Source organism: Aotus nancymaae, unplaced genomic scaffold (genome assembly GCF_030222135.1).
Source record: "Aotus nancymaae isolate 86718 unplaced genomic scaffold, 86718_ANA_hifiasm-v0.15.2.pri h1tg000020l, whole genome shotgun sequence".
In the NCBI taxonomy this organism is placed as follows: Eukaryota; Metazoa; Chordata; class Mammalia; order Primates; family Aotidae; genus Aotus; species Aotus nancymaae.
The window spans coordinates 20,951,571-20,975,709 of record NW_026988432.1 but is presented as its reverse complement, the minus strand read 5'-3'; the positions used below and the strand labels follow the sequence as shown (position 1 = coordinate 20,975,709).

General features: G+C 39.5%; 1 protein-coding gene across 3 annotated transcripts in view; it reads left to right on the top strand.

Moving 5' to 3' along the window:
* WDR7 (WD repeat domain 7) overlaps positions 1-24,139 on the top strand; it is a 390,653-nt gene that overhangs the window by 3,744 nt on the left and 362,770 nt on the right. For 2 of the 3 annotated variants that reach the window (XM_012446433.2, XM_012446431.2), the window contains exon 1: positions 11,306-11,531. The exons of the other annotated variant lie outside the window; for it this stretch is intronic. The gene's annotated coding sequence lies outside the window, so the exon portion shown is untranslated. Of the gene's footprint in view, positions 1-11,305; positions 11,532-24,139 lie in introns of those variants that run through there. 3 annotated transcript variants of the gene reach the window in all.

The window sequence follows — 24,139 nt, the reverse complement described above, 5'->3', positions numbered from 1 at the left end:
CACATAAAGAACAGAGACACTCACCACTATAATCCCAAGGCAGGCACCCATAGGAGACAGAGGTACCTGGAAGCCATAATTCCGAGATGGATTTCCCAGGCTTATAGCATGAACTGCCAGCCACCTAGCACTAGCCTAATTGGTAAGCCCAGATACCACAAGCTAATGGGCAACACCTGGAAAGTTCACTCTCCTAATACCAATAAAGATCTTTTGGTTTAAAAAGAACTACCCTTACTACCCAGAGCCTAGTTGTATGATGAATCTAGTCCCCTTCTTTACAGTTAAACTTTTTTACTCACTGCTCAATCCTTGATGTTGTTGTTTTTATTTTCTTTTTAGCAACACCATTGCTTTTTTTTTTTTTGCAATGGAGTCTCTCATTCTGTCACCCAAGCTGGAGTGCAGTGGTGCAATATCGGCTCACTGCAACCTCTGTCTCTCAGGTTCAAGCAGTTCTTCTGCCTCAACCTTGTGGGTAGCTGGGATTAAAGGTGCTTGTCACCACACTGGCTGATTTTTGTGTTTCTAGTAGAAATGGGGTTTCACCATGTTGGCCAGGCTGGCCTCCAACTGTTGACCTCAAATGATCAGCCCGCCTTCGCCTCCCAAAGTGCTGGAATTACAGGGATGAGCCACTAGGCCCAGCCTACCATTGCTTTTTTTGATTTTTCTAAACCCTATCTACATATTTGTTAATATTGCCCTTACCAAATTATACTCACCCATTTTGAATATGCTTTTTCTTTTTGTGACTCTGCCTGATACGAAAATTTAAAAAATGTTTAACACCAGAGAAATTGGAGGCTAGAAGATTAACATAGCAGACTAGAGATAAATATATGAGAGTTTCCAGCATAGCAGTCATAGGTGATACCACTAAAGTAGATCATAAGGAAGTATACAGAAAAGCAAAGAGTTACAACAGACATTTAAGGACAACTACAAATAGGGAGTAAAATGAGAAAAGTTAAAGAAGCAGAGACTCAGGAGGACTATCACAGAAGTAAAGTATCAAAGACCAAAAGGTTGAAGGCTGTGAAATGCCTTTTAATGTAGCAAGGGAGTCACTGGTTTTTATCTGAACGACCAGTACAGTTCAGTGAATTAAGATTGGAATCAGCTCACTGACAACCACAACAAATTCTTCAGGACCTCCAGTGCGACAGGCACTGTGCCATAGCCTCAGAAGTTAAAGATGATTGTTACATGTTCCTGTCCTTCAGAATGTACAGTTTTGTGATAGCTCCATTTCCAGGGGTATGGGCTAAAATGGAACCCATAGATAGGTGATGAACCTATATATATAACTTTATATATTTACTCACTATATATATATGTGATTGAATGATGCATTTAATTTTCAAATTCACAGCATACAACTAGAAAGGGTTTGGAAATTGTGAAGCAGGATTTCCTCATATATATGCATATACATATACATTGAGTAAATATACATACATAAAATTTAGCATTTTAACTTTTTGTTTTCTGAGACAGGGTCTTGCTCCATTGCCCAGGCTGGAGTGCAGTGGCGTAATCATGGCTCACTGCAGCTTCGACCTCTTGTGCTCAAGCGTTCCACTTGCCTTAGCCTCCCTTGTATTTGGGCTGACAGGTGCATGCCACCATGCTGAGCAAATTTTTTAATTTTCTGTAGAGATGGGATCTCACTTTGTTGCCCAGGCTGGTCTTGAGCTCCTTGAGCTCAACTAATTCTCCTGCCTCAGGCCCGCAAGTGCTGGCATTACATATGTGAGTCACCGCACCTGGCCCATTTTAACCAGTTTTTAAAGTACACAACTCAGTAGCATTAAGTGCACTCACTGCTATCCATTTCCAGAACCTTCTCATCATCCCAGACAGAAACTCTGTACCCACTAAATAACTCCCCGTTTTCCCTTTTCCCCATCCCCGTTAGTCTCTATTCTACTTTCTATCTCTATGAATTTGCTTATTTTAGGCACCTCATATAAGTGGAATCATACAGTTATTTGTCTTTTTGTGACTGGCTTATTTCTTTTTCTTTTCTTTTTTTTTTTTTTGAGGCAAAGTCTTGCTCTGTCACTCAGGCTGCAACCTCTGCCTTCCAGGTTCAGGCCGTTCTACTGCCTCAGCCTCTCTGAGTAGCAGGGATTAAACGTGTGTGCCACCATGCTCGGCTAATTTTTTTATTTTTAGTAGAGACAGGGTTTCACCACGTTGACCAGGCTGGTCTCAAACTCCTGACCTCAAATGATCCTCCTACCTCAGCCTCCCAAAGTGCTGGGATTACAGGTGTGAGCCATCTCACCTGGCCTGGCTTATTTCACTTAGCACTATGTTTTCAAATTTCTTCTATATTATAGCATATATCAAAATTTATTTCATTCCTTTTTAAGACTCAATAATGTTCCATTATATGAGTATATCATATTTTGTTTACTTATTCATTTGTTGATGGACACTTAGATTGTTGCTACCTTTTAGCTGTTGTTAATAATGCTACTGTGAACATTGGTGTACAAGGATCTCTTCAAGTCCCGCTTTTCTGTTCTTTTTGGTATATACCTAGGAGTGAAATTGCTGGATCATGTGGTAATTCTATGTTTAGTGATTTGAGGAACTGCCAAACTGTTTCCACAGTGCGTCCACCATTCTACATTCTTACTAGGAATGTACGAGGGTTCCAATTTCTCCACATCCTAGCAACAATTGCTAATTTTAATTTTTTTGATAATAGTCTTCTTTGTGGGTGAGGTGATATTTCACATTTCCCTAATGATGGAAGGTGTTAAACATTTTTTCATGTGCTTAATGTTTATTTCTTTATTTTCTTTGGAGAAGTGTCTATTGAAGTCCTTTGCCCATTTTTGAATCAGGTTGTTTGTTTTTGCTGTTGGGTTGTAGGAGTTCTTTATATATTCTGGATATCAATCCCTTATAGGTTAAATTATTTTCAGATATTTTCATCCATTTTATGGGCTGTCTTTTCACTTTCTTGACGATGTCCTTTGAGGCACAAATGCTTTAAATTTCAATGAAATCCAGTTTACCTATTTTTTTTCTTTTGTTATCTGTGCTTTTGCTGTCATATCTAAGAATTCAAGCCAGGCATGATGTCATACACCTGTAGTTCCAGATACTTGGGAGGCTAAAGTGGGAGGATCACTTGAGCCCAGGAATTTAAGGCTGTACTGAGCTAGGATTGAGCCAATGCCCTCCAGTCCTCCAGTCTGGTGTAATTTGTGCAATATTTATGCAATATAAATATTAAATAGAAAGGAAGTCCTGCTTCATGATTTCCAAACTCTTTCTAGTTGTATGCCTTGAATTTGAAAATCGAATATATTATTTTCCCAGGTGTCCCGAGGTGGCACAATATATTTTTAGTCAAAAGGGTGTCATTTCCCCTTGGATAGCATATGTTTCTTTAGATGCCATCAAGTCTCCAGATGTACCATTTATCCCACTAACATTATATTCTTAAGTTTTGGACACTAGGCGGTACCTTGGAGGAGAGGGTTTCCTAGGAAGCTATAGAGTGTTCTATCACTGTCACAGATATCCTGGAGTATACTAAAGAAATTCACTGGCAATTCTCAGAGTCAGTTCAGGTATTTGCCAAATATGTAAAATAGTTTTTTCTTCTGAAATGTATATCTGATGTCCAGGGTCATAAAGCTGCTTAGAGTTTCTATTAAGAAGCCCAGATATTTAGAAGAATATTTCCAACACCTCAGCCTCTGCAATAAAAACTGCATTTTAAATTTTATTATTATTTTTTAAGAGTATGTTGAGGGTTTGTCTTGGTTCAGGCTACTATAACAGAGTACCATGGAATTGGTGGTTTAAACAAACATTTATTTCTCACAGTTCTGGGAGCTGAGAAGTCCAAGATCAAGGTGCTGGCCCAAATCCATGTCTGGTGAGGGCTCTGTTGCTGGTTTAAGAGGGCTGTCTTTTCATTGTATCCTCATACAGTGGGGAAGAAATGGGGCAGGGAGGAGAGAGAGCGAGCAAGACAGGAGAGCAAGTATTCTGTCTTGTGTCTTCTTTCATAAGGGCTCTACTCTCATGACCTAATTACCTCCCTAAGGTCCCCATCTCCAAATACCATCACATTGGGGTTTCAGTATATGAATATTGTGGGAAATGAACATTCTTTCTCTAGCATTATTGGAATGAACTCTTTGGAACTGAAAAACTAAACATGACTAACAATGTATGTTTTCACTTAATCACTAGCTGTAAAAGCTCTTTTTGCTTGTGGTGTTGTGGATATTATCTAGCTAGAAAATATAGACAAGAAAGGAAATGATATATATATTTTTTTTGAGACAGGCTCATGCTGTTATCCAGGCTGGAGTGCAGTGGTGCAATCTCAAGTCACTGCAACCTCTGCCTCCTGGATTCAAGCCAGTCTCCTACTCAGCCTCCCAAGTACCTGGGATTACAGATGCATGTCACCACACCTGGCTAATTTTTATATTTTTAGTGGAGATGGGATTTCACCATGTTGATCAGGCTAGTCTCGAACTCCTGACCTCAAGTGATCCTCCCACCTCAGCCTCCCAAAGTGCTAGGATTACAGGGATGGATGAGCCACCATGCCAGGCTGATAAAACTTTTCACAGAGGCTTTACTGTATTCAAAGCACTCTCTCAGGCATGCCCTTGCACAAACACACACTTAACACATCACACCGTCATCACTCAGTCCGTTCTTAAGTAGCAGATGTCAGAATATCTGAGTACATCTGAGGGCCAGATACTGAAGAAATCCAGTAAAAGTCAAATGTATGTTAGTGGTTTCTATACAATAAGGAAGTGGCTATTCACACAATGTTAAAAACAATATTTCCCACCAAAATTCAAAACATTAGTATTAGAAGGTCAGTAGGAGGATCAGCCCCACAGCAACTGGTAGAAAGCACCACGTACATCACTGCTCACGGTGGTGGGTCTGCCTGTCTCCCTGCCTCCCTGCCAGACCGAGTAACTTGACCACAAGAACCAAGTCTGCACATGTAGCTCAGCATAGTGCCTAAAACCACTGGACAGTGAATAAGTGACTTTTTTTTACCTTAGTGAATTAGATTTAGAGTAAAAGAATGTACTATTTCTTGAAGATGGAAGTAAAGTTAAGAGTCATTGCCACTGTCTTCCTTACCTCAGATTATCATGGAGCAAATGTTAGGCATCTTACAATTTCATACATAAATATTTCAGCCTGCACATCTGGAAGATGAGGAATCCTTTAAAAACATAACCAAAATATCATTGTAACATTCTAACATGTTAACAAGGTTTCTTTAATATCGTTAAGTACCCACTCAGTTGAAATTTCCCATTTTTCTCCTAATTTATTTTATAGCTTACTTGAATCAGTATCAAAATAAGACACATGCATTGCATGGGTTGATAAGTTTTATGTCTCTCTTTTATTAAAACTCTGTTTAATCTTTCTTTTTTTTCCCAACTTTTTATTCGGAAAAAAATAAAACCAAGAGAAAAGTTGCAAAGATACAATGACAGCTCCTGATTATTAATTGTTAAAAATGGTGTCATGGCGCAGGATGGGTTCTCTCAGGGAAGCTGATGCTGAGATGGAGTGAGGAGTCCAAAAGGTTTATCTATCTCACATCTGAGAGAGGAAAATGGAGGAAGCAGGATTGGGTGGAGGAAGGGAAAAAGCGGATCTGACGAAGTCTCTACTAACCCAAGAGGGAGCTCTAGTACAAAGACTGCCTGTTAAAAGAGTCCCCCCATGGGAGCAGAAATTCCTATGCCTTAATACCACCCCCTAAACTGGGGGCCTCCCCAAGAAGAATGTGCCCTGAACTTTCCTCACCTTGCTCAGTCATTTGTCAGAGGCTGCCCCAAGATTAGTGTGACCTCAGCTGGAAAGCCCAGGTAACCCTGAAGAAGCTAACAGCAAGAATGTGAGCAAACCAGTCTCCTTGCAGCTAAGAAGTGGTTCTTTCTTGAAGGGGAATCTGGGTGGTGCTTCTTGCGTCTCCCATAGTCCACTATTTATACAACAATGGGTCCCCTTCTCCACACAGGTTTGGGGAGCACCTCTTCCAAGTTTCTGCTCATCCTCTCTTCCTTATGGGAAACTTAGAGGAGGGAGGTTAGTAGACGATCTACAGCCCGGTTGCTGCAGTTGGTGACCAGGGCTACCACTAGTACTCATCAGCTCCTCCTTCCTTGTCTATTCTAATTTGCCTTTGCTACTCTCGATAGTTTAATGAGGGGGCTGCAAAACCCTCATTTGTGAGGCAGTTTTGCACCCCAAATCTTATCACCTTTACTCCTTCCTAAAAGGCCTGAGTATGGAGCAACTAGAGATGTTTCTAGAAAAAGACATTTTGTTACTTGGAAAGAAATGGTTTGAATCATGGAAGTCATGAGACAGGAAAAAAAGAGAAGTATCAACACTTGACTTTCATGTCATGTGAGAAAGTGCAAAAGGAATCTCTTAATTGCATAGGCAGTTTTAATTACACAAAAATCATGCAAAGAACACTTATAAAGCCTCTGTCACAAGATAAAGTGTGGGGACTCTTGGTACTAACATAAAGCCATCAACCATGATAGGACTTTTCCGGGAGAAGGTCCAGGAAGGAAGGGGGATTATTAGCAGAGTACTAGGCACTGTGGGGAACACTGAACTAAGACTAATAACCTCGATGAGAAAAAAATAACAGCACACATGAAGTGATCAGCAAATAACAGCAATAAAGTCAATGTTAGACCACTGGTCTAGCTCCTTCTTTTGAAATTCACAAAATGGAAGAGCAAGCCTCCTTGCCTTTTGGAAAGCTAACCTGGAACTTAAGAAATCTAAAAGGCACTGGTGTGCTGTAGGGTAATTTGCTACTAAATTCTAAGGACAGAGTAGTACTTAAGTTTTAAAAATGCCTCTAAAGCTGGGTGCGGTGCCTCATGCCTTTAATCCCAGCACTTTGGGAGGCTGAGGCAGGTAGATCACAAGGTCAGGAGTTCGAGACCAGTCTGGCCAACGTATTGAAACCCTGTCTCTACTAAAATTATAAAAAAATTGGCCGAGTGTGGTGGTATGCACCTGTAATCTGAGCTACTCAGGAGGCTGAGGTAGGAGAATCACGTGAACCCAGAAGGCAGAGGTTGCAGTAAGCCAAGATCATGCCATTGCACTCCAGCCTAGGTGACAGTGCAAGACTCCATCTCAAAAAAACAAAAAGCTTCTAAGATGATGAAATTCATGACTTTATCCTGGGGTCTCATTTATGATTCTGTTGCAGTGATCACGATACATTTTTAGTTACAACAATGATGACATCTCACTTGTCTCCTGGGCCTCTCTGTATTCCCCACCTAATTTACACTGTACATTCCTGCCAAATTAGTGATTGTGGCTGGCACATCTTAAGTGACCCCTGATGAATCACACTCTTGTATAATCTTTTCTCCTTGAATGCAGATAAAACCTGTGACTTACTTTAGCCAATAAAATGTGGCAAAGGTGATGGCTATCACTCCCTAATTTTGGTTATCATCTATATCCATTTCCATATCTATATCCATGTCCATATCCATAGCTGTATCTATAGCTATGTGACTCCATCTTTCTTGTGCTCGGTAGAGAGATTCTCCCTGCTGGCTTTGAAGGAGTATGCTGCCATGTTGCGAGAGAGTCTTTAGTAAGGCCCATGTGGTAAAGAACTGTGGGTGGCTGCTAGGACCTGATGACCACTTCCAGTTGAGGGCCAATAGGAAGCCAGGGCCCTTAGTCAGACAGCCACAAGGAACTCAATGAGCTGATAGGAGTTTGGAATCAGATTCTTCCCTAATCCAGCCTCCACCTGAGAATTGTAGTCTGGCTGACACCCACTTGTAGTCCTGTGAGAGCATGAGCACAGGACTCAGGTAACCTGTGCCTGACCTCCTTGCCTATGGAAAGTGAGGCAATACATATGTGTTGTTTTAAGACACTATGACACTAAGATTGTGATAACTCATTGTAAAGCAGTTTTAAAATCCTGAATACCATATGGTTAGGAAAACAGCCACTCTAATTATAGGTCAAAAGTCTTCAATTACTTTTCATTGTCTTTGGAATAAAGACCAAAAAGTTTATATGGCCACTAAAGGCCTCTTGTTATCTGACATTATTCTGTTTTCCCATGTTTGCTTTTTATTACCTGGTCCAGGCCCAATCTGCTCTCTCTGTTGCCTAGGCTGGGGTGCAGTGATGTGATCTTGGCTAACTGCAACCTCCGCCTCCTGGACTCAAGCAATTCTCCTGCTTGAGCCTCCCAAGTAGCTGGGATTATAGGCATGCACCACCATGCTCAACTAATTTTTGTATTTTTAGTAGAGATGGGGTTTCACCATGTTGGCCAGGCTGGTCTTGAACTCCTGACCTCAGGTGATTTCACCTGCTTCAGCCTCCCAAAATGCCAGGATTACAGGTGTGAGCCTCCATGCCTGGCCCTTTCCCAATTCTGAATCTAAATCCAATCAATTTTTCTAGGCTTCCATATGACCTAATGTGACTATTCTTCCTTACCCCAACCTAGAAATAATTCATCTCTTTTTTTTCCTTGCTCCTTAATTTGGCATTTCTCATCCTGCACTGTACTATAGTTTATCTGTATTCGTGGAAATTTGTCATTCTTTTTAGTTGCCCAGCATCCAACACACTTTCTAGTGTTTAGGGAATTCCCTACCTCCTGCATTTCAGTAGGAAGCAGAGCCTGCCTTCCTCCATGGAAGCTGAGTATGTCAGATTCTCCCTTTCTCAGCTTGACCTTCAGCTAAGGCTCAAGAAATATACGTTGAACTGGGTGAAGAGTCTTGCTCTGTCACCCAGGTGGAATGCAGTGGCACAATCTTGGCTCACTGCAACCTCTGCCCCCTCCCCCCCCCCCCGGCCGGGTTCAAACAATTCTCCTGCCTCAGTCTCCCAAGTAGCTGGGATTACAGGCGTATACCACCACGCCTGGCTAATTTTTTTATGTTTTTAGTAGAGATGAGGTTTCACCATGTACAGGCTGGTCTCAAACTCCTGATCTTGTGATCTGCTCGCCTCAGCCTCCCAAAGTGCTGTGATTACAAGCATGAGCCACTGCATTCAGCCTGAACTGAATTTTTAATTAGTTAAATCTGTTAAGATTTTTGTATAGTTCTTCTAGATGAAAGGAATAAATAATTTATTCAGATAAATATACTGAAGGTCAGCATACTGAAGATACAAATCTTAATATAAATTTTCAGGTTATATGTAAAAAAGTGTGTGTGCGTGTGTGTGTGTGTGTGTATAAATGTGTGAACTAAAGCATTTTATTCGTTAATATCTGAATATTTATTTTGGCTCTGTGGCTCAGGAGATTCCATAAACCTATAGATTTTGGTAATAACTTTTATAAACTTGGTAGAGAGAGACCAGAGTGGTAATTATCTGAGAGTTTCTCATTAATCTTCCTATTAACCTTTGCATTTTTAGGAACGTATTTGAAACTTATAGTAAGCATTCAATAAATATTTGTTGAATAAAAGAGTCTTTATCTAGGAAAGATATACTATCTATCCATCACAAACCCAACAAGATATAAGGTAGCCTAAGATTATTCTATGATAACCACTCTGTGCTTCCCATGTTTCAAAAAAGTTCTTATAAATTGTAAAAAGGATTATGAACTTAATGGTATAAATGTATTCATCATCACAACAGAGGGAGTGAGTATACTGAAGTCAAATGGTTGAGGAATCAATTTCTTCTATTCAGCATCATTTTTCCCCCTCTACTCATGTGATTGATTGTAAGGCAGTTAGTCAAAAGTAGAAGAAAAGCATAGAATTCCAATTTGCAGTACAAGAAAATTTCAGAATTATTGATTTTCAAGTTCTATTCACTTCTCTGGTCATTATGATTTTGTTTTTCTCATTATGGTAGCAGCAGAGCTTGTCTCTACAAATAAACAGAAACCGCATATAAGAAACAATACAGTACAGTGCAGTAGTTGGATGCAGAGTGAAGGGACAAAGGGTAAGCAACCCAGGACACTGATGGGTCTTGATGTGTTGCTGGGGGAAGATGTCTATACTGGAAAGAACGACAGGTAGTGGTTTGCCATTAGCACAAACAACAAATTGTTGAGAGGAAGCCTTTTGACCAAACCAACACTCAGCATACGTTTGGCAAATTAGCAAGGAAACTATCCTGTCTGAAAGAGCTGATTCTGCCCTGTTCTGTTCCCTTATCTATGCTCCAGGCCCTGTGCCTAGTAGGATTTAGCTATGCAAGGTATTTTCCAAGGACCAGTAGTCATGGACATTACCTGGAAGCGTGTTAGAAATGGAGAATCTCCGAACTCACCCCAGACCTACTGATTCAGAAACTTATTTTAACAAGATTCCCAGGTTATTGGTATACGTACACCATAACTTTTGATGACTGCAACAGGATTCAAACTTAACCTATACATCAACTAGTGAGCCTGTAAAGAAAAAAAAGCCATGGGATGAACATCTTTTGATCTTTTTAACAGAACTGACTATTGGCCACAGCATGGCACTTGCTTTCCCCTTGGTTGCCATTCATTCATTTATTCAACCCATATTTGAGTGGAAGATGGGCAGGCATAAGTTATTAACGTTTATTAAGCTTGCTTAATTTCCTAGACATCCACAGGTTATTATCCCTATTTTGCAAATGAGGAAATTTAGAAGAGAATGAAGAAGAGGCAAAATGCCCAAGATGACACCAATGATGTGCAGTGGAGGAACCGGGATCTGAATATACTGCCTCTCTGAAGGCAGAGCTCACACTCCACCACTCTTTGCCGCCCACACGGAGAGAGTATATTCATCCCCTCTCCTCTGCAGGAGTATTGCACAAGGTCAGACTTCCTCTAGTGGAGTGGCAGAGTTCTTCTATGTCTGGCCCTTTGTGTCCCGGGCAACAGTTAAGTTCAGAGGCAAAAAGGAAACAGCAACTGACATTTCCAGGCATCTGGGCCGAGTCATGGGGACAGAAGTGTAAACTTGCAACATCTCAGTTCCAAGAAAGACCTAATAACGGTTGCTACTTCATCCTTCGCTCCATCTTGGTCCTCCCAACATGGGTGTTAGAGGCGAGAGGACAGCCTAGACCAGACTTCCCACAAGAAAAATGGCGGCCGTGCACTCCTTGCCCACAGCTGGCCCTTTCACCACCTTCTGTCTCCATGGTAACGTGGCCGGCTCTCTCCGCGCCGGCTTATGCCGTGCATGTAGGGAAATGGTGAGTCTTTCCCGCCCCCTCATTTTTGCGACAGTTGCAGGGAAAGTCACGGCAGTTGGGGCTGTTGTCAGCTGATTTACTGCAGCGGCGGCAGCACCGGCACCTTGCAGTCTCAGTGGGGAGACGGCGGCTGGGTAGCGCTTACCGCTCCAAAGGTTACCCCAGCCGGATCTGCGCACCCCGCATCCTCGGTAGTTCCGCCCTATCCTTGTCGTCCTTGGCTGGGGCGCCCACCGGTGGTCTGATAGACTACATCGCGGCATGAGATGAAGCTGTGACAGGTAAGGGGGCTTTCAAGCTTCCCAGTGAGAAACCCCACGGCGGGATGTGTCTGCACCGTGGAGGTCGGGGGTCGGGGGTCAAAGGTCACAAGCCCGCTCTAGCCGGGGGCGGTGCCAGCTGTCAGAACTCTGCGGCTGCAAGCTCTGCTCCTTACTTCGCCTGCAGGTCGGGCCCACAGTTAGGCGCCGTAACCAAGAGCTTGGGGGGCCCGCCGGGGGTCTTTGGGGCTCCCTCGCCTGGCGAGTGATATTTGCTATTTGTGACAGTTGCTTTGCTTTTGGGGTGGGACTGCCTGTGTCCCAGTCCCAGTCTAAACGGGATCAGGTGGTTGGTGATGAACGTGGGTGGTTACTGACAGCAATTTTAGGCGATGTGCTTGCTTTTGGGGTTCATATAGTCTTTCCTTACCTGTTGGTATTACTCTTGCCCATGCCTAAGGTACTGACACCACTGTTAGAATTTCATTTTTGAGATGCCACCTGCCAGTTCTTATCCCTTTGCCCTAGTACTTGTCTGAGCGGATACCAGTCACTCCCGTTCACTTACTGAGGCGTCCCAGCGTTCTGAAGCTATGTTTGAAGTCAGCACTACCCTACGTTTGATTCACAAATTGCCGTTTTATGGTTTTGACCCATTTGGTATGTCAGTTTTTCAGGGAGAATTTGCTGGGTTATATATAGTCTGAAACTAGGGAAGCTACCGTTGCATCACAGGCTGCACTAATACTGTTGATGCTGCTGATTTTAGAGTTTAGTTAGTGGCAGCTACAGCTTCCTTTCAATATAATATTTGCCATGAGAGAAGAGGCAAACCGACTCTTTCAGATGTTTACGCCTTAGGATTTTATGGGCAAGGTTGCAGGAAGTGCCTGTTGTATGAAATAAATTAACCGAGTTTTTGACATTTTGTTGAACGGAAATTTTAATTCCGTCTGCTTCTTGCTTTATAAGCAAACTCATGACTGTATGGAGGTCAGCTTAAAAGTGGACATATGTATTGAAATGCCTTCGTTATTAGAATAAAAAACTGCCTAGTTCCGTCCAGAACAAAACATATTAGTTATTATAAGTTGGGAAAATGAACCAGTATAAATATAATTAATGCTTTATTATTAGTGTCAATTAGGGATTATGGTAGAGAAATTCATTTGTTTTACTGCCAATCCTTATTTTAAGAGTGTTTCAGAGAAACATTTGCAGAGAAAAATGAGAGTATGCCCTTTATTTTTTCTTCTTGCCACCTGTAGCTAAATTTTAAATGATGTCATTGACTGGTTGAATTGAAGGGACTGGGCTTGGCTTGGTTTGGATATCACTGTAAGAATTTAACTTAAATTTTGGGGGTAGTAACTTAAATTTTGGAGGTTTTGTATCTTACAGTTTCCTTTTATCTTGTATATAAGTTCTGTTTTGAAGTTAAAGGAAGTTGGGTGGTTTCTCCATGTAACACACTTAGCATCGAAAATCTTAAAAGGAGTGAGCTTGTTTTGTGCTTTCTTCATGAGAAGGGTGGGATGATATTTAGCTTTAGTGGTGTGATGTATGTTAGATGTATGCATCCTTAAAGTTCATTTTGGACTTCAGGTGCAGAAGATTGACTTAATCTTACTGAATTCAATGATCATCTTTGGGCTGTTCAAGGCATCTCCCCTGCCTGCATTTTTCATTCATTCATCCACCAAGCCCACGTCTGTAATCCTAGCTACTAGGGAGCCTAAGGCAGGAGAATGGTGAAACCCCATCTCCACTAAAAATACAAAAAAATTTTTTTTTGTATTTTTAGTGGAGATGGGGTTTCACCATGTTAGTCAGGCTGGTCTTGAACTCCTGGCCTCAGTTCATCCACCCGCCTTGGCCTACCAAAGTGCTGGGACTACAGGCATGAGCTACCACAGCCAGCCTCATTCAGTGTTTTTTATTTCTAATTCCCGCTCTTTTCTCTTGCTCATCGACCCATTTGCAACTATTCTGTACGATGTGTATTCTTCTGTTTGTATGTGTTATTAAATGTATGTTGTTCTGGGTACCCACATTTTAACTTTATAGAGATCATATCATGCTATATATCTCATGAAGTTTTTTTTATCTCACTGCTTTGTTTTAAAGATCTACTGTGTTGCGGTTCTTTTCTTCTAAGTGCTGCACAATATTTCGGAATGTACATCTACTACAGTTTATCTGTCTACTCTCCTATTTGTAAATAACCATGCTATTTTCATTTCCATACCACTATAGATAATATCATGTTAAGGATACACTTTAGACCTCTGGGATACTTTCATTGAGTTATAGATCCAAATGTGATTTCTGGATTATTTGGTTTTCATATATTTTGTTGAAGCATCACCAGATTGTGTTTAGAACAAGCAGCAATGGTCTGTACACCTGCAGGAAGCTTGTGAGAGTTCCTGTATCTTTGTATCTCCACAAATGCTTGGTGTTATTCAGTGCTCCAATTTTTCCAGACTAATAGATATAAAATTAAATCTCATTTTAAATTACATTTCACTATTACTAATGAATCTGAGTATTTTCTTCATGTGTGTTGTATCTTTTTGAATTTTTTCTTTGTGAAATTGCCTGTTCATCCCTTCACCCATTTTTATTTTGAGGTTTCTGTTCTTTCTTGTTGATTTACAAACATTTCTTGAATTTCATAGATACTAGTCATTTAAATATTATAAGTATATCTGTTCCTAATCTGTCATTTGTCTGTAATCTTTTTCATGATGTTCTTCATTGAACAGAAATCTTATGTTTTGATACAATCAAATTAAAAAATGTTTTGGCTGTATGGTTTGTATTTTGGAAGTTTTGTTTAAAAAGCCTTTCCCCAATGCTATGCCACAAAGTTTCTCTGTTATGTTATGTACTGCTAAGTTCATAGTTTTCTTTTAAACTTATTGGTCTTTAATACATGCAGAATTTAACTTTTTATGTATCACAAGTTTGTGATCCAGTTGATTTTCCATATACTTTCCAGTTTTCCTGGCATCTTTCTTCCCTTTTCCCATAGATAGTGGTGTCACATTTACTGTGTATTAGGTGCTCGTATATACTCTGAATATTGAATCCTTCTCTTTGGTTGGTTTGTTCTTGTTCTGACATCATGCTGTTTTAACACTATGGTTTTGTAGTATATTTTCCCCCCTATATAAATGAACTCTTCCCATTTATTTTGTTTTAGCTTTATTTTGATATAGGTTCATTGGAAGTTGCAAAAATAGTAAAGAGAGGTCTGGTTTCCGCCAGTGGTTACATTTTAGGCAGCTTCACCCAATTTCCCTCAATAGTTACATTTTATACTACTGTAGTACAGTATCAAAACTAAGAAATTGATTTTCTACAATGCCTGTGTATAGTTCTGTGCCATTTTATCACCTGTGTCAATTCCTGTAACCACCTCTGCAATCAAGATACAGAGCTAGGCTGGGTGCGGTTGCTTATGCCTGTAATCCCAGCACTTTGGGAGGCTAAGGTAGGTAGATTGCTTGAGCCCAAGAGTTTGAGACCAGCAGCACGTCAAAACCCCATCTCTATAAAAAATACAAAAATTGATTGTGATCTTGGGGGTTGGGATGGGAGGATCACCTGAGCCTGGGAAGGTTGAGGCTACAGTAAGCTGTGATTATGCCACTGCACTCTAGCCTGGGACAGAGTAAGACCCTGTCTCAAAAAAAAAAAAAAAAAAAAATGAAACTATTCCATCAACACAAAGATTTTCTTCATGTTACCCTTTTCTACTTACATCCACCTCCCTTACCCTAACCATCCCTTAATCAGTTTCTATCTATAATTTTGTCATTACCAGAATGCTATATAAACAGAATCCCATAGGATGTAATCTTTTGAAATTGAGATTTATCCAAATTGTTGAATGAGAGTTTTTGAGATTCAACCAAATTGTTGCATATATCAATAGTTTGTACTTTTTAATTGTGGAGTAGTATTCCATGGTATGTATATATCCAAGTTTATGCATTCACCTGCATGTCTGGGCTGTTTTAAATTTTTGGCTGTTACAGATAAAGCTGCTGTGAACATTCTTTTACAGTTTTTTTTTTGGTGTATGTGTATGGATTTAAATTTTCATTTTTTTCTGGGATAAATGCCCAGGAACCCACGTGGTTGCCTGATGGTATGGTAAATGTATGTTTAGTTTTTGAAGTAACTCCTGAACAGTTTTCTGGAGTGGCCATACCATTTTACATTTCCGCCAGCAGTGTATGAGAGATTACATTTCTTTGCATCCTCACCAGAATTTGATATTGTCACTATGTTTTTTTTTTTTTTTGAGACAGAATCTCGCTCTGTCGCCCAGGCTGGAGTGCAGTGGTGCAATCTCGGCTCACTGCAACCTCTGCCTCCCAGGTCCAAGAACTTTTCCTGCCTCAGCCTCTGGAGTAGCTGGGACTACAGGCACATGCTGCCATGCCCGGCTAATTTTTTGTATTTTAGTAGAGATGGGGTTTCACCGTGTTGCTCAGGCTGGTCTTGTACTCCTGAGCTCAGGCAGTCTGCCCGCCTTGGCGTCCCAAAGTGCCAGGATTACAGCTGTGAGCCACTATGCCCAGCCACCATTTTTTTTTTTAACTGTTCTGATGTGTAATGACATCTCAGTGTGGTCTTAATTTGCATTTCCCAAATATTAATGATGTTAACTCTCTGGTAGAGCATTTTCTCTCATCTTTGCCTATTTTCAAAGTTGGTTTAGCTATTTGTGGATTTTTATTCTTTCCTACATATTTTAGAGTTAGTCTGAGTTTCTAAAAACAATACCAGTAGAACTTTGACTCATAGATTTATTTTGAGGAAAATTGATATCTTTATAATATTAGGACATTTTATCTGAAAACATGGAATGGCCTTTCACTTATGACTTTGAATAAAATTCTTTTGTAGTTTATAAAAATACTGTGAATGGTATCCTATTTTTTAAGTAAATTAGTGCTGATATAAGAAAATGTGATTGATTTTCATATATTGATTATCTACCTTTGTCTTTTTGTGTTCTACTTGACAGAAATCAAAATCCATAGTATAAATCTTGAAGTAATTTTAGTGCTTGTAGGGTGAGGCCTGGAACTATATAGTACCTTTATTTCTGGGTTTATCTGTTACATCTCCCTGTGACAGTTTTTTAATTTGTTAGGACTTTTCTTCTTTTTGAGATGGATGCTCACTGTTGCCCAGGCTGGAGTGCAGTGGTGTGATCTCGACTCACTGAAACCTCCAACTCCTGAGTTCAGGCGTTTCTCCTGCCTCAGCCTCCCTAGTAGCTGGGATTACAGATGCCCGTCAGCATACCCAGCTAATTTTTGTATTTTTACTAGAGATAGGGTTTCACCATGTTGGACAGGCTGGTCTTGAATTCCTGACTTCAAGTGATCCGCCTGCCTAGGCCTCCTAAATTGCTGGGATTACAGGCGTGAGCCACCGCACCTGGCAATTAAATTATTGAATTAGTGAGGTTTGTAGGTTCTGTTTTCATTTTTGTCCATTTAATTGTTGCACTTTTAAAAGAATTAATAGTCTTACATATTTGCATGCCATCGATCATAGGCAAAATCAACTGAGAGCTATGGATGGCTCCGTGAAATCCTGTCAACAATAAGAGAACACCTTATGTTCTTACTTACAGGTACTATGATTGTAATGTTAACTTACAATTTGAATTCCATCTTTATGGTTCGTTTGTCTTGATCTGTATTCGATAATTCAGGTGACTTTGCTGAATACAAAAGAACACAAAAAATTTTGTTGGAAGCAGAAATCCTATATCATGACTTCATTCAGAAAGTCCCTATGGTTACAAGTGAAATTTTTATTTCCTTTCTATTAAGAAACATATATATGATCTTCATTAGGTATTTACTATTTTAAATAAAATTGGATTTCTTTTTTTTCAAAACATGTTGGTGATGTTTAATGAAATTACAGGGTTTTTTTTGGGCGGGGGGAGCTTATGATTACTTGAGTTAGAGCCATAAAATGTTGGAACAATGAATGTTAGGACATTGGTCAGTTCAGGGGAGGGAAGATTTCTGAAGTGCTAAGGGTTATTCTGCAGGCTCTTTAAAATAGAAAATTTCTGGAAATACGTGACTTTGTTCTTTTTTTTGTTCTGTTTTGTCTTTGAGATGGAGTCTTGCTCTGTCCCCTAGGCTGCAGTGCAGTGGTGCAGTCTCGGCTCGCTGCAACCTCTGCCTCCCCGGTTCAACAAGTCTCCTGCCTCAGCCTCCCAAGTAGCTGAGACTACAGGCATGCACCACCACACCCAGCTGATTTTTGTATTTTTGTAGAGACAGGGTTTCACCACGTTGGCCTGGCTGATCTCGAACTCCTGACCTCAAGTGATTTGCCTGCCTTGGCCTCCCAAAGTACCGAAATTAGTCATGAGCTACTGCACTTGGCCTGGAAATACATGACTTTGAAAATGTAGTCTCCCATTCAGCTTAGCAGTTGTAATTTATGACCCTTCAAGCTCACTGGAGATACTCTTCTAGTATTTTGCACATCATGTTTCTTACTGAATGTTGATGGTTGGTATATGTCAGTGATAGCAGACTGATAGCGTTAGCCAGTTACCTTCTGTTTTCACATTCAAGTTTATTTGGCTGTCTTCCATAAGGGTTCTTCTTTTTTCTAAACATTTGAAATAGAAACAGACAGTATAAACTTTCATCGGTTGGAGCAGAAAACTCACACGAATGAAATATCACTGCACTTACTTTTAAGAAACAGTGTTGTGATTAATTAATAGGCTATAGGGAGTGTAGTAGTGATTGTGTCACTAATTTGCTTCATAGTGCCTAAGGTATGTTTTGCTGTGTATATATCATGATAGAATAAAAGAGGCAGGACTGTAGGTAAAAACTATAGCTGGGGAAAAAGCAGTAATATGTTAATAACATTTTGATTAAGGAGACTTGTATTAATTCTTGACATTATTGTAGAAGAATTAATTGACAAGAAACTCTCCTGTGAAATCCAAAGCATATAAAATCGAGATATACTTTAATTTGTGGATGGGTGCAACTTTACTTAAACCAATGCAAACATATTTTATTCACTAGTTTGTTCATTTATTCAAGTATTTGGATTCCTTCTGTGTGGCAGGAATTTTAGGCACTGGGAATACAATAAAGAAGAAACCAAACACAAAGCTTTACCATCATAGAACATATAGCAGAAGAGGCAGATGATAAATCAATAAAACAAATGGTATGTTAAATGATTGTAAATATTCTGTTTGAGTGGCAGATTTTGCAATTTATGATGGTCAGGAAAGCCTTCACTAAAAAGGTAATATTTTACAGAGATTCGAAGAGGTGAGGGAGTGTGCCAAAAGGAAGCTGGGGTGGGGGACATTGTTCTGAGGTGAGGTCCTGCTTGGTATTTTTGAGCAACACCAGTGAATCAGAGCAGATAGAAAAGAGTGAGCAGGGAGAGAACAACCACCTCACTCATGTAAGATGGACAGTCATGTGTAGAGTTGGCTTTTGCTCTGTGTGAGACAGGTAAGCCATTGGAAGATTTTGAGATGTGATCACAGCATGATTTTTTTTTTTAAATAGTATTACTGTATATGTTGTGTTGAGACTGAAGGGGAGCAAAGATGGACACAGGGAGACCGGGTAGAGGGCTGTTGTGTTATCCCTGGTGGAAGATGCTGATTGAGAATGGGGTGTTTCTAGTGAAAGTGTTGAGATGTTGCAGGATTCTGGATATGATTTGAAGGTATAGCCAGTAGTGTTTACTGATGGATTGGGATATGGAATATGTGAGAGAGTAATAGAGTAATTAAAGATGATTCTAGGATTTCGGTCTGTGTAGCTATAAAACTGGAGTTGCCAGTTACTGAGACGGGAAGACTGCAGGAGGGGCATGATTGAGGAAGGAAGAGCAGGGGCTCACTTTTGGACATACCACATTTGAGAAACTTATTTCCAAAAGGAGATGCTGAGTAGAAAGCTGGACATATGAATTTGGATTTCAGAAAAGCTTCCCACACTATAAATTGGGGAATTGTCAGTGTAAACAGGTTGAGCATCCCTAATCCAAAATCCAGAACTCTTGGGCATAAACATGATGCTCCAAATAAATACTCACTGGAGCATTTTGGACTTTGGATTTTCAGTTTAGAAATGTTCAACCTGTAAGTATAATATAAATATCCACAAATCCGAAATTTAAAACACTTCTGGTCCCAAGCATTTCTGATAGGGGTACTCAACCTGTAGATGGTATTTAAAGCGACCAGGCTTGTTAAGATCGTTGAAGGAGGGAGTGTTGACAGAGAAGTCTAAGGACTAAGTTCTGGGAATGCCAACATTTAAAGTCAAAAGAGTAAGAAGGGAGGCTAAAACCAAGGAATAAGAAGAAGGAAAGTCAGGAAAAGATGAAGACTTTGAGGCCAGGTAAAGAAGTATTTCAAGGACAGAATGTGAACTATGTCAAATGTTTCTGGTAAGTCAAGCAAGATAAGGATTAGAACTTGATAAAACTTGATAATGGATTTAACAGTGGGGAGGCCATTGGTGACCTTGCCAAGGGCAGTTTTTGTGACAGGCAGAGCACTTTTCTATAGTCTGTAAGGAGGAGGGTCATGTTATAAATGAGAAGTCTTATTTGACATGTCACATATTTCCTCAGAGTTTAAAACTGGGAAATGTAGAGCTGGGTTCCTCTCCAGTCAGTGTGACTTTCATACCTTCACAATTGCCCAACATATTTTAGTGATTCCAAGACGAATGTGGGAATTCAGCTTCCAATTTGGGGAAGCATGTTTGTTTCTTCTTTTTCTGTTTAATTCAACGTATATACAATGAGAAAGTTCAGTGCTCAGTTTAGACTTGGGATGGCAATGTAAGGGAAGAAGTTAGAATGATTGGAGATGCAGGTGAGATTAGAGGTGGGTGGCAAGAGAAAGTTGAAGTTGTTTCTACCAAATAGAATTTATTTCCTTTAAAAAGTAAGGTCTTGGTGGGCATAATGGGCTTTTAGCTTAATCAGTAACTCTTGAAATTGATGTAGGTTGGTGATGGATAGAGTATAAGTAGAAGAATTCAGTCATTCTAATAGCACCTGCAGAAATTTAAAACATGATTTATATGCCTCAGAATCTATGAATCACTTGTAAAATGTGATTTATTTTTGACCAGATAGCTCTGCAGTTTTTCCAAATCTGTCTCTCATGCACTGAGGGCTGTTTAGCAATAAGAAATAAGTGTAGTCTCCTGTTGCCATCTGCTCATTCCACATGTTCCTTTGAAACTGAATACTGGAACTTCCTTTAACCAACTCAGTCCTAAAGTGTCAGGTTCATTGAGAGTACAGTATATTTCTTTACCACTCAAATAAGAAAGTGTAATCTTGTCAGCTGCTTAAGTGTTCAGAAGGTTGTGTCCCTTATAAGCTCTTAAATTTTGAAACACTCTGTTATAAGGAAGCAGCTGAGTAATTTCTTTAGTATGTTTTTATGACCTAGCTGTCTCATTGTAGTATAATAAACAGAGTCTTCATTATCTGCTTCAGTTTTTTTTTGTTTTTTCCAAATCTTCAATTGAATGGTGGTAAATGCACAAGCACAAAGAAAATACATCATCTTAATGATCATGTTCTCATCACATCATACTGTGATCTTGACTTGGGTACATTCTTTTGATGAATGATGTAGGAATGTTCTCTGAGAATTTGAATACACTTGCATGTTCTTCACATGTACCCCAAAACCTAAAATGCAATAAAAAAAAATGGAAAAAAAAAAAAAGAATAAACTTTTACAAACTTCTTTCACTGCAGCTGTGGCAAGTACATTTAGCTGTTTAGGGTTTAGTACTTGCTTCTCATATTCCCCATTGGTAGGTGGGTAGCTACGGCCTATACCAGTTCATGTGTGCCCATTCTCATGAGAGAAAATTTGAATTTGTTTTTGTCTGCAAGTCACAGGGGGCCTGCCTGGGGACACAGACTGAGAAGATATTGACTATCCTGTGAAAATGCTCTGTCGTTAGGATAGAAATACAGACTTTTGTATTTGAGAGCTAGAAAAACAGTGTGGAGGAATTAATATTGATCTAATACTAGTTTGTATGTAATCTTAACTGCTTTATAGCTTTTAGAAATCATTTGTGATTCCAATATAACTGGGATAGTGTGGAACAGGATCGTCTTATCAGAATATCACCCCATAGGGCATTGATCATTTCAAAAGGAAAAAGAAAAACAGTAAAAGTGAAAATAATCTGGTAGTCACCACCTGAATCAAATGGTCAAAGGTAGAATTGCTGCTCATAGGAAAATGTGACATAAGTGAGGTGATGCCGTGTGAAGTGTACATCACCACCTATTGAGTATTCTTGCCAACAATGTTTACTTGAGGCAAACGTTGTTAGATCCAACTTCGTTTATAGTAAAAAACAGATGATGGAGGAACAAGTTAAATGATACTATATAAAACAATCAGAAAAATCTTCAGATGTGGAATATTCTCCAACAATTGGTTTGGCTTCTTAAAATTAGTATTAAAAAAATAAGGTGGGATTATTCTAGAACTAAAGAGCCCAAACAGCTTTTTTAGCCTGTTCAGGCTGTCATACAAATTATCACAAACTGAGTGGCTTGAACAATAGAATTTGATTTTCTCACAGTTCTAGAGGCTAGAAGTGTCCCAGATTAAGGTTGGAAGGTTTGTTCTCTGTGAGGGCTCTCTTCCTGGCTTGCAGATGGCTGCCCTCTCACCGTGTTCTCACAGTGGTGGAGAGGGAGAGAGCTCTTGTGTCTCTTCCCCTTCTTACAAGGACACCAGCCCTATCACAGTAGCGTCCTGCTGTTATGACCACATTTAACCTTTATCACCTTCTTACAGGCCTTACCTCCAAATGCACTAGGGGTTAGGGCTTCAACGTAGGAATTTTGGAGGATATATCATTCAGTCCATAAAAACCAAATGCAGTGCATAAAACTTGAGTATTTTGTTTGCAGGTTTGGGGGAAAAAGTTATAAAAAGCATTTTATAGACTATTGAAGTAATTTGAATATGGACTGGTTTGTAGATGCTATTAGAGAATGATTATGGTGTTGATAATAGTGAGTGTGATAATGGTATTGTGTTTATGAAGGAGAATGCCCTTATTTTTAAGTTCTGTCTTTAAAAGCATTTAGGGTGAATCATCATGACATGTATAAGTTACTTTCAAATGGTTCTACACACACACACACACAAATACATACACATATATACACATAGACTTCTAAAAAACACACATATGTATAGCATATATATATCACATATATATAGCATGTATGTAGATATACCACATTGCCAATGGAAATATGACAAGATAATATTTTTTGAGTGATTGTTATATTCTACTTTGAACTTTTGTATATTTGAGATTTTTTCATAATAAAAATTTGGGAGGAATCACAAGGCGAAAGGTAATTTCATTTTAAGTTTTTTAAAGGCACATCGAATTAAAAAAAAAAAAAAAACCAATGTAAGGTAACAGGATTAAGTCTTTTGAATTTTTCTTAGGGCTCTATAAGCCTTCACATGTCTAGGTAGAGGAAAGCTGAGAAAATGGGAAGAAGATAATTGGGACAGTCTGCTGTACCAGAAAAAAAGAGTGCATTGCAAAAAATCAGCAACGTCACGCTAGCAGCTATAGAGTATATATAAGATAATTGAACTGAGGAAGAATAGGTTATCAACAATTGATTAATGTCAAAGCATCGTCTTTCCTCACTTCTCTTGTAAGGCATTGCTTGTCTCTGCAATATTGGAGAGTTCTGCCCTGGAGTGTCGTTTTAGAAAGATTGTTGACCCCTTCATGTAGTGGGAGATCTTGAGTGTCCTTAAATTAAGTGTTTTTGAGAGCCGAGACTAGAGTACATGAGGCCTTTTATACTAAGGAAATGGAAGCACCAAGTTAAAGACCATGTTTCAAAATGCTAATTGTAATGAGAGAGAGAGAGATTGTTAAATTTACAAGTAGAGGCCAGGGAAGGTATTTGGCTAAAAATGAAATGTAGACATGTTTGAAGGGCAAAGGCTAACTTATAAAATAGATTGAAATGGTAGACGGTGAAAACATAATTAAGGGAGGAAGATTTTTGCAGTGGTTCAGGAGGAGTTAGATTTTTTTTTTAAAGAGACATTTTTTTCCTCAAAAGAGCTAAATTAGAGCTGTACGTGAAACCTTTAATATAGCCCTTGCCACATAGTGAGGGCTTAAGAAATGCTGGTTACTGTTCCTCTCTGTTTATTCATTCAATAAATACATACTGACCACTAGTAAAAGTCAGTGTTTTAGGTGCAGATATGCAGTTTGCTTGTTAATGCTTAGATAACAAAGGTGCTAGATTCATAGATTTTATCCTTGAGAAACAGTCTGTAGTGGAACAGATGAATGGGTGTTATGCATGAAGCATTTGGAAGGTGTAGTGAAAATAGGAGTAGCAGGAATAGGAAATCATGCGGTTTAGGACGGGACACTCACAGTAGAAGGAGCTAACATTTAAAAAGATTATAGCCTAAAGATAAATACTTGTTAAACCTAAATGTATTTTGAAAACCCGATGTTGTGTGCATATGTACAACTTTA